Genomic DNA, 12,727 nt, shown 5'->3' with positions numbered 1-12,727 from the left:
CCTAATCTTTTGCAACACCCTATTTTAGGAACGGTTGAAAATGTTCCGAAATTGAAAATTTACAACGGTTTTCAATCGTCCCTAATTTTTTGCGATGCCCTATTTAACCACGGTTGAAAACCGTTACTAAACTGAATAGGGATTTTAGTGTAGCGTGAGTAAACTCTGCAGGACTCATTGTACTAATGTATGTGTTTCATACATGCCGCCCTTCCATTTTTCCAGTTCCTTTTATGGCCGGCGCTCAAAATTGAAGGATACCTAAAGCCCAAGTAGACACAATATGGAAAAAAGTGAGAATTGAATGCCTACAGTTTCCAAAGATAATATTTGTGTTTTACCTTTGTCCATGTTTGTGTGACTTTATCAACCATTGGATGACAAATAAACATCACTTGGGCCTATAAAGGTTACAATGGTCAATATCATTACTCCCACTTTTTTATATGTTTTGTTCCTCTTGAGCTTTGGATACGCTTCAATTTTGGTCTGATACCATCAACTTAGCTTGGCGTGGATATTAACATAAATGTTAAGGTAGGCCCCACATAGTTTACTCACCATGCTATAGCGTGGTGAGTTACTCTATACAATCCACGTTGGGAGGAACATCCATGGTACATAACACGTGTGTCACGCTTGTGTTCGGCTTGTAAGATGCGCGACTGTGTGGATAAAAGACACATCACGGTGGGCCCCAAAGTGTCTTGGGACAATGGTAAAGGGGAGCAGATTAGGTGAGACCCCGGATCCACCGAGGTAGGTGGGACCATTGACCGTAGGGCGTACTATGATGTATGTGACTACATCCATGCCGTCCATCCATAATAAAAGCTCATTCTAGGGCATGATCCAAAAGATGAAACAGTTCCAAATCCCAGATGGACCATAGCACAGGAAGTAGTGGTGATTGACTATTAACAACTTGTTGTGGGCTGCAAAAGCTTTATATCAAGATGATGTTTGTGTGGTCTCTCCATCCAGGTGTTTGTGACCTTATCAACATGTGGATGGAAAATAAACATTCCAGTGGAATTCATGAAGTTTTTAATGGTCGGGATTCAATCAAGATTGTTTCATGTGGAGTGGTCCACTAAGATTTGAGTAAACTACAATTTTGGCATCATGTCCTAAAATAAGCTTTCAAAATAGTTGCACAATGTGGATTCAAGGCACATACAGTGGGAGCAGATTAGGTGAGACCTCGGATCCACTAAGGTGGGTGGGACCCCTAATGTGGGGCCCACTATGATGTATGTGACTACATCCACACCATCCATCCATATTGAAAGCTCATTTTGAGACATGATCCCAAAAAATGAAGCAGTTCCAAATCTCATATTGACCATAGTAAGGAAAAAGTGGTGATTGACCATTAAAAACTTCTTGTGAGCAACAAAAGCTTTTCATTAAGATAATATTTGTGTGGTATCTTCATCTAGGTGTTTGTATCAACAAGTTGGATGGCAAATAAACATTCCTGTGGAATCTATGAAGTTTTTACTGGTAGGGATTCGACCACACTGTTTCATGTGGTATGGTCCACCTCAGATTTGAGTCAGCTTCATTTTTGGGATCATGCCCAAAAATGAGCTCTCAAAATGGTTGGACAGTGTGGATTTAAGGCACATACATCACTATGAGCCCCATAATCAGGGGTCTAACTCACCTAGGTGGATCCCGGATCTCACCTAATCCGCTCGCAGATAAAGGGGAAGCAGATTGGCTGGTGTACCACACACCACCAACCTGGCTGGTGTGTGTATGTGTCATGCATAGTCGAGCATTGACGCTCCTCGAGCTCCGGGCTATGCAAGCGATTCAAAGGATATCAAAATTACATGGGCCCCACAATGATGTATTTATTATATCCACACCATTCATCCATTTAGCGAAATCATTTTAGAGAATGAGCCCAAAAATGAGTCATATCCAAAGCTCAAGTGGACCACACTACAAATATCAGTGAGACAATAATTCTCACCGTTAAAACATTCGTAGGGCCCACTATAACATTTATTTTTCCATCCAATTTGTTCATAAGGTCACATAGACTTGGATGAAGAGGAAAAACAAATATCATATTGATCCAAAACTTCCGTGACCGCCAAAAAGGGTTTCAATGGTAGACGCAATCCCCCACTACTTTTTGCAGTGTGGTCCACTTGATCTTTGGATCGATTTATCTTATTTTTTCGGTCCAAGTCTTACAACGAGCTCACCAAATAGATGGACGGTTTGGAAATAACACATACCTCATTATGGGACCTATAGAACTGGGTGACGGCAACACACCAGCCAGGTCGATGATGTGGTACATTAGCCAATCCACTTCCCGATAAAGGGGGTGAGTGCCTCGAAATAGGATTGGCTAGTGTACCACACACCATTGACTTGGCTGGTGTGGGCACGTGTCGTGCGAAGATGAGTGCTAACGCTCCTCAAGCTCAAGTTGTACGAATGGTTTAAAGTAGAACAAAGCTATATGGGCCCCAAAATGATGTATTTATTATATCCACACCATTCATCCCTTTGGAGAGATCATTTTATAGCATGATCCCAAAAATGAGTCATATCCAAAGCTCAAGTGGACCACACCACAAATAATAGTGAGGAGAATGATTCTCATAGTTAAAACATTCGTATAGGGCCCACCATAATGTTTATTTTCCAATTTGTTTATAAGGTCACATGGACATATGGATGAAGAGGAAAAACAAATATCATATTGATCCAAAACTTTTGTGGCCCCCAAAAGGCTTTCAATGGTAGATGTTCAATCCCCCACTGCTTTTTGCAGTGTGGTCCACTTAATTTTTGGATCTATCTTATTTTTTGGCTCAAGCCTTATAACGAGCTCACTAAATGGATGGATGGTTTGGATATAACACATACCTAATGGTGGGACCCATAGAAATTAGTGACATCAACACACTAGCCAGTTCGATGGTGTGTGGACACCAACCAATCCACTTTTGAGCGCCTCACTACACAATCCACGTCCATGTAACAAATGGTCTTGGGCATTTTCGGGATTCAACTTTCCCAAATCCCTCATACCAGACCTGCCCGCCTTCTTCCATTTCAAAAAATTTCAAATCTAGCACAAAATTCCTTCTCCCTTATCCTTCCATTCCACATCTCCCCTTCCTCTTCCTCATCAAAACAACGGCCCTGATTTCTTCCCCACTTTAATCCCAATCACGGGCCCTCCTCGATCAAACAAAAAACCCCTTCTTCATCTCTTTATCTTCATTTTCTTCCTGCAACTTCTCTCTCTTCAAATGTGTTTAAGAAATCAAAGCAAAACCCAAAATATTGTAACCCTATTATGGACTGGGCTTGAACATAGCTGAACTTGGCCCATTGAAACAATGTTGAACAACATTGTCCCTAGACAAAAAAAAAATGATAAATAAAGACTTTTGAGAGATGTGAACTTGACATTAAGACATGTATCTGAAATTGTACGTGGTGGGCCACGAGCTATGTGTGTGCGGAAGCTTGGCAGAGCTATAGAATGATGGTTGTCTTAGAAGGGGTGAATAAGATCACTTAAATTTTACCAATTGAAAACATAATTACCCATTTAAAATAAAATGCTAATTTAGACTAAGTCAATTAATACTAGGGCTTCCAAGCCAAAGTGGGTCCAATTAAATAGACTATAAGAGATATGCTAATTATGCAACTAGTTTATAATAAATGGCGAGCCTATGTGTCCTTTACAAGTTAAATGCCTAATATTAAATCTAATTTAAGCATTCATATAATTTACTTATTAAACACATAATCATGAATAGAAAGTATGCAATTCACAATCGCAAACACAACGTGTATAGTGGTTTAATTTCCCTTCTCCACTCCCGACAAATGCTCTCTCCTTGAGTGTACAAGTATTCACTATCGGAGGTTTTCAACACGTTCACTTCTAACCTTTATAGCTCTATACAAAGACCTAATGTACACACCCACTGAAGGCTCCCTCGAAAACTTGGTTTTCCATCGGCTAACCAATAATCTCTGTACTAGTCTAAGGATCTATGTTTACTCCCACCGGAGGCTCCTACGAAGACTATCTAACATGTGCACACCTGTATCCGATGAAAATGGTCGTACACAAGACCTTAGGTCCTACATAAGAACCTATTTGAGTTTGAATTACATATTGACACAGGGAAGGACGTGATGAGGTCGATCACTATCTTCCTCAAGGATAACTACTCTGACTCCATGGAGCATCTCTGGACTCTTCACATATATTCCTCAAATCCTTAAGGGATGAAAATATAAACAATTTCTAATAATTTGAAATAAATTGATTGATGATAAAAAGAAAATGAAATTACAATCCTTTAAATAATGAGATCAAACCTAGGACGGAGTTTTAGAATCAAACTCCAACTCAAACTCCCTAAAAAAATGGGACTTACTATAAATAATAAGCTTAATATTTATAGACAATCATGATTCCTACTAGACCTCATGGTTTTCAGTAAAATAAAAATAAAAAAATTTTGTGATTGTCCAATTTGGCCTAACCACGTTATTCTCCTAATTTTTCTAAGCCCTTTTCATGTTGGGCATGACTCCTAAAACTCAAAGGATCAAGAGTTATGATCAAATTAAAACTTGTTATTTATAGTAAAAACTAAAATAAAATGGACTTTTGACTATCGGTCTAATGGAATCTCACAAATCCGGTGTGGGCAACCCGCTGTAGTAGGTTTGTTGGCTAAAGTAGCTCTCCTACCCCAAAATCATATACGATATGTCGAAAAACTAGTTTGCGAGATACGATTATTTTAAGGTTCTGATAGTCCTTATCACTTCCGCCTCCAATTGGGCCTTCTCTGGTCCATCTTTACCATGAAAGTGTCTGTGACCCATTCTACATTACAAATTTTTACACTCAATCCTACACAAGGAAGGAGTGATGGACTCTACAATGACATCTTACTTGTCAGATTGAGCCCATTTGTTGCGCCTTACTTGAGTTGCTTCTTCAGAGCTTTTTCGTACTTGAATCCGCCGCTCATTTGCTCCCATGTTCATTAATGTTGATAGTTCAACTTTATGAACAAAGACCTTTCATACAATGTTTCATTTGAGGCGATCAATGTGATGGGAGAGTAGCAGAATCTCCTATAACTAATGGCTAGTTAAAATTCTAGGGGATTCACCTAGATGGGTCTAGAGGGTTTAGACAAGGATTTAACTATTGGTTCAAGCCTAATATTTAGAACAATGGTGGAGATTAAGCTATTCTTCTTCATTGAGGTTGAAATTCTTATTAAACTAATAAAGCTTAAGAAGGAAACTTGAATCTAATAAATTTATAGGACTAAGATGTGGGGATATGAATATGAAATCATCTAGCCTTCTATTACATCAAAAATCCATCTAAATGTCCAAAGAGTGATTGCCTTATATAAAGGAAACAAGTTCCAATTGTCATAAAACGGACATAAACCACACCATTGATCCATCGACCAAGGGTCGTAGATCGATCGAAGTTTACCAAAATTGTCCAATGAACTTGTTAGACAGTTTTGGTCATGCTCGATCGATCGAAGATTGATTGGTAGTTTGGCTTCCAGTAGCTCGGGACCCTATCAAAGCATATTTTATAAAAGCTCCAAAGGCTATGCGATGATCAAACGAAGATTTACTTATTAAAGTTAGAATTATCTATAGATTAAGGGTTGTTTTGGGTTAAGATTAGGGTCACCAAGGCACCTCATATACATGTTTTTTACTCATTGATGATTCATATCCTCTTGTGTCTTATGTCTTTAGTTTTAAAGGGCTCAACCAACTCCTTGACACATGGCCTCACGCATTTGATAAACAAGGTGCACAAATAAATGCACTAAAAGTATCGATCTACACGTTTAATCTTTAATTGTAACAAATGGGGTCTACGGTTCACTAATGCAGTCCATTGGTCTGATGTATCCCACATTGGACCAACTATGCCTCAAAGATCACCTTGATAACATAATAAGCTAAAACAACAATGTCCTAAATTAAAATGGAAAATGTCCAAGGATTAGTTGCTTGGATCTTCCAACCTCAGAAATTTTAGGAAAATAATCCACCCATGTCGACAAGAAACTCATGAATGGTTTGGATCGGTGATTCGTGGAAAAGGTCCATCTATGTCAGGAAGGAACTAATGAATAGTCTCCATTAGGGAATATTGAGAGACCAAGGTGAGCTAGCTTTTAACGGTGGAGGTGAATATGATGGAACCACCGGGGAGATAGGATTTGATGGAGCCGGTCAGTGATATATGGAAATGGTCCATCTATGTCAAGAAAGAACTAATGAATGTCCCGGATCAGGGAATATTGAGAGGCCAAGGTGAGATAGCTTTTGCCAGTAAAGGTGGATCTGATGGAACCACAGGGGAGAAGAGAATTGATAGAGGGAGTTAGTGATCTATGGAAATGGTCCATTAATGTCGAGAAGGAACTCATAAATGGTATGGATTAGTAATCTATCGGCTTTGTCAAATTGAAAACATGTGTATAATTTGTAAAGATGAGTGTGCCACATAATATAATTCTTTGGAAAAAAAAATGGATTTTTATTTATTTATTTATTTTATTTATTTATTTTTAAATACAATCTGATTCAATGTTCAGAAAGTCTCAATCCAATCTCTACTAAAATCTTCTACGATTTGCTCTTAAACATGTTTAATATAAGTGTTTTAAAGTGAATTTTACAGAAGAAGGAAAAAAAAAAAAACCTTATTAATTCAGAATTTACATTCCAGAACCTTTTTTGAAAAAGGATTTTAAAAAGACACCTCATGGAAAATTCAGCCAGACCACCAAGTGCATCTTATGTTAGGCCAAGGGCCCAAAAATCACCCCCATCTGCGATTCATGTGGACCACATGTTAACATTGGTCCACATAAAAGGTCGGCCCCAAATGATAAATAGCCCACCTACAAAATGGGCAGCAATAATTGACGGCCCACACAATGGACAATCCACATCAAAGGTGAGCTCCACATGATGGGCAATGGACATTGAAGTTAGGCCCCACATGATGGATGGCCCACATCGAGGTGGCCCCACATAATGGGCAGTCCACATCAATGGTTGGCTCCTAATGATGAATGGCCCACATCCAAGGCCAGCCCCGCATGATGGACAAACCACATTGAAGGTGGGACCCACATAATGGACAGTCCACATCAAAGGTGGGTTCCACATGATGGGCAATTAATAATGGCGGGCCTCACATGATGGATGATCCACATCAAAGTGGGCCCCACATGATGGACAGTCCACACCATAGGTGGGCATGATGGGTGGTGGATTTGAAGGTGGGCCCCACGTGATGTATAATAACATTTATGGTGAGCCTCACATGATGGATGACCAACAACAAAGGTGGGACCAATACATAACGGATGGTGAACATCAAAGGTCGGCCCTAATGATGAATGGGCTGCATTCAAGGTGGGCCCTGCATGATGGATGGACCATATCGAATGTGAAAGGGTCCATATCTCGGCCCTACATTATGGATGGTGGATGTAAGGGGAACCAAACAGACTTGAGAAATAAATACTTATAATGTTAGAAAGCAAACCTGCATTTCTACTTTTTTGGCCATGTTTTACAAAAGTGCTTACCTGTTGCATGTAAGATAGCCATTTTTCTTGTTTAACTATCCATCGAATGGCCCCTATTTGGACAGCAGGGAACCTCCAACAATCTCAATTTCTAAGCCATAGTCCATTTACAATGGGCCTTAATTAACTGCCACGTTGAACTATCTACAAGGTTTTTCAATTCCAATAAGTTGGGCCCATGCATGGTTCACTCCCAGATAGCCATCTCAGTACTTTAATATGGATTATTGTTGCGTTTAATTTAATTGTTTATGTGTATGCCGGAAATGGAAGATTAAGGTCCTGTTTGGTTGCCACTTTAAACTGATTTCATCTCATTTTAGTTATCAGTAGGAGTGTCAACTGCCTGGATTAGGGCCCAGCCAAGCACTATTCAAGCCTGGCCCACATTGTTCAACATTGGCCTGGGTCCATAATGAGACAAAATAGTTCAGTTCAAGCTCAGTGCAAAATGTTTATGCTAGGCAGGAGCCCAAGCCTGAGAGTTGGTTCAATTGTAAAAGGGGAGAGAGAGGCATGAGTTGGTGCCGCAACATGAGTAAATGAAGATTTTTACGGTGTGCATTATAAAATTGCCCTTGCAAACTCTACTAGGTTTTTTTTTTTTTCTTTGGCGTGGGGGTGGGGGAGTGACACACGCACACACACCCCCACACACTCACACCATAATGGGATTTCATGACCACCTACGGATACTCGAACCCTTGACCGGGTGTTGAAACTTCTCAGAGTCTACCACCGGAGCAAACTCTAATAGGTTGTGCTGGACTTAGGCTGAGCTTTGTACTGGTCCAAAGTCAGCCCAATTGAGAAACAGGCCCGTATTTTAAGTCCGTGACCCAAGCTAGGTCAGGCTTGAATGACGGCAGGCCAGCTGCCTCATCCATTGACAGCCCTAGTTATCAATATGTAATAGAGATCATAGTTTATTTAAATTAATCTCTCGCCAATACTATTTTTCATCCTTTCCAAAATCTCTAAACATATTGTTGTACCTTAATTTTGGCCAAGCCAATTAAGAAAATGACAAGTGTCATGGCAAGGAGATATATAGCATGCGTGAAATCTTTTAGGATGTTTAGGGCATCTTTTACGGAATTACATATGGTACGACTGATTGAACGGTCAAGAGAAGATTAAGCGTGAAGATGAGGCTGATTAATGAATGGCGACTGAGAGAAACAAAGCTTGAGTTGAGGGAAGAGGAACAATTGAAAGAAAGAAACGTAACAAGAAAATAATCCAAAGAAGTACTCCTCAACTACCAAAACAACTTGAGTAATGATAGAAATATTTAGAAAAATAAGTTGTGCATCAAAAATCTATGAATATGAGAGAATATCTACAGAGAAGGAACCCAATACCAATCACACACTAATCAAATCAAATTTATCAATTTACCTTATATTAGTTATCTTATAAGTAGCAGTAATTCTTAGTTCTTAATTGTAATCCAAGTCTACGCTTATATGCTGAATTTGAACCTTATCCAATATTAAGAAATTATTTCAAGAGACGCATTTTTACAAATGTTAAGAAATTCTTTTGAGAGATGCATTTTTACAATTGCTCCTAATAACTAATTATGAGCTTTTCTTTTTGTTTGATCACACTGGTATTCCGAAAGGTCATTTTTTTGAAATGCAAAGCGCCACCCATCTTTAGAGGAAGAACTCTACCCTTCAACAATCATATGATCATTACAAAATTCTGCGAGTGGCTGAGTAAATGACCGATCTTATTAGAATCTGTTCATGTACGTTCAGATTATACGTATCTGCCTATTTCGGCTCTTGGTGTCGAAAGCTGATCCGGTTTGAATCAAGCCGATTTATCGATTTTGGCATGTCCATGCACACACCACACATGTGACAGAAAGCAAACCAAAGAAAGTGCCAACACATACTTTTAACTAAAATCAGATGAGATGCAACCAACCAATGGTTCCATATCACTAAACCATGGGCCTCACTTGTCAGAATTTCAATTAATTTCATTCTTTTTATGATTGCATGATAGAATGAGATTAGTTATATTAATATGATTTCGAATTATCTAATGATCTTCAAAACACACTGACCTTGAAATGAAAACGGATTACAGTCAAGATACATTGTTCCTGAGAAGATTTTGGCTGAAATTGTGAGGTGCCAATGCCTCCACTTAACGGTAGGCGGTGGTTTGAGATCATTAACGCCTGTGAATGTTCAAGTAGTGTCTGAGATGGTTTATAATTGATGGACGTAAGACATTATTATTATTATTATTATTATTATTATTCATCGCCAGATTCCTGAATTCAGAAGCAGGTTTCTAGCGGGGACTTTGATAGGTTAAACTCGGGCAGGAGCTACGTACAAAGAGGACAAAGCCCAGCTCCTGATATCTGAAGGTTAAATGGAGGAATGCTTGCGCACCTTTTTACGTATGCACCTTTCCATACGTGTCATGGTCTGAGAATCCGAACGGTCCACGTGATGTGGCACCCCTTGAAACCTCACAAAACCAACCTTCGGCCTATTACAAAACTCTGGTGGGCCACAGAAAAAGGAAAAAGTTTCCTCCCTTGATTTGCATCTCTTTTTTATTGCCCACTAGAGTTTTAGATCAGACTAAAAATTGTGGCAATAGAGTTTCAATGGGTGCCACATCATTTGGACCGTTCAGATTCTGGGATCATGACATGTGTGGAAAGGTGCCCATGGATACGAACTTTAGAAAAGCTGAGTCCTGTGGGTCTTCGTTGACATATGTGTTGTATATCTATGCCGTCCATCTGATTTTTGAACAGGTTTTTGGGCATGAGCTAAAAAATGAAGTAGATCCAAATCTCAGATGGACCACACCACACGAAACAGTGGTGATTGAGTGGCTACCATTAAAAACTTATTGTGGATCATAAAGTTTTGGATGAAGCTGATAATTATGTTTTCCCTTCATCCAAGTCTGCATGGCCTGATCAACAGGTTGGATTGAAAATATACATTACGGTGGACCCTGGGAAGATTTTAACGGTGGGCGTTCAATCACCACTGTTCCTGTGGTTTGGTCCACTCGAGATTTGTATCTACCTTATTTTTGGATTCATGCCCTAAGTGATCTGGAAAAACGGATGGACGGTGTGGATACACGACACATACATCAAGGTGGGCTCTACAGCCTCACCAAATCTGCTATCATGCTGCATGAGGTATCATATGCTGCTTGGACTAAAATGTAGCACCTTAACGTTCCGCCTTGCAGTTGTACAAGTGGGGCCATCGTTAAATAATCTAAACCATTGATACAATTGGCCTTACCGTAGATCTCCCAACTAACGAAAAGCTCTGAAATGATGGTGGCTATATGATGTCTGACCCTTTTATTGGTTTGAATGTGAACCGTTGCTTTATCTATCTGGTGACCACCTATGGAGGGGTTAAGAGTCTTTGAATCTAGACATTTTTAGTGTCTGCCATCGTCCCTCGTGCATACAAGATCAACCACGCACTTTGAATCTAGAAATGGTCCTATGAGGTGGACCTCATGGGAACTTCCTATGAGGTCGAGCTGTGTGGGCCCCACCATGATGTATGTCAAACATCTACCCCATCAATCTGATGCACCATTTCATGGTGGGCTTTGGGCTTAAAAATCAACTCAATCAATGACTTGTGTGGGCCACACCACATACAAAAGTTGAGAAGGGTGACCCTCCCATTAAAACATTCATAATCATTTGTTGGGCCCATCAAGATGTGATTCACAAATCCAACTCATCCATTATGTGTGTCCCACTTGAATGAGGGGTCAGACCAAGTTTCAGACACATCCAAATTTTAGGTGGGCCCCATCAACTGCTTTTCTTTGTTTTAGCCATGTCTTCATATGATTTTAGATGGTATGGCCCACCTGAGATCTGTATACGGCTGATTTTCAGGATATCTCATAATTTAAAGGGACCCATCAAATGCACGGTGTTAATGTTCACACATCACGGTAAGGCCCACACATAGGTCAACCTCATCGTACCATTTCATATATATATATATGAAATGGTACTAAGTGGTCAACTATGTGGGCCCCACCATGATACATGTCAAACATCAACACCATGCATTTGATGGGTCCTCTACAGTTCATGAGATATCTCAAAAATACCATCAAAAAATATTTGAAGACATGCCTAAAATATATAAAACCACTTCGTGTCACTCACAGGAAGAAGACACGAGGTCTACGGCATAGAACCATTTACCATATATATATATATATATATATATATATATATATATATATATAGGGAAAAGGTACTGTGCGCTCGACCTCACGAGTCCGTCCCATGAGGTCGAGCTGTGTGGGCCCCACCGTGATGCATTTTGAACATCTACCCCATTAGTCAAATGCACCATTCCATCGTGGGCCTAGGTATCAAAAATCAAGTCAATCCGTGACTTGTGTGGGCCACACCACATACAGAAGTGGGAGGGGCCATGCACCATTAAAACATTCATAACCAGTTTTTTGGGCCTACCGAGATGTGGTTTGCAAATCCAACCCATCCATTATGTGTGTCCCACTTGGATAAGGGTTTAGACCAAGTTTCAGCAGCATTAAAAACTCAGGTGGGCCCCACCAAGTGCTTTTATATGTTTTAACGGTGTCTTCACATGATTTTAGATGGTATGGCCCACCTGAGTTCCGTATACGGCTGATTTTTGGGATATCCCATAATTTAGAGGGGACCCATCAAATGCACGGTGTTGATGGTCGACACACATCACGGTGGGGCCCACACAGCTCGACCTCACGGGAGCTTATCGTGAGGTCAAGCGCATAATACCTTTTCCCATATATATATATATATATGAGCGGCATTGTACCTGTTCTTCACTGACGAACGTAATAGAGGGCATGGATACTGTGCAGAGATGTGGCCCGCTTATCTGAATATTAGGGCTGGCCCATTGGTCTTTGGGTTTGGGCTGAGGATTATAATAGTGGCCCTTGGATGGGTACAGGCCTAATTTTGAAGCCTGATTAATAAATAAGTGAGAACTGGCCTTTTTGTGATTTCAATGGCCATGGTTGGA

The sequence above is a fragment of the Magnolia sinica genome, chromosome 12 (genome assembly GCF_029962835.1).
Source record: "Magnolia sinica isolate HGM2019 chromosome 12, MsV1, whole genome shotgun sequence".
Taxonomy (NCBI): Eukaryota; Viridiplantae; Streptophyta; class Magnoliopsida; order Magnoliales; family Magnoliaceae; genus Magnolia; species Magnolia sinica.
Note: the sequence above shows the minus strand (reverse complement) of the source record.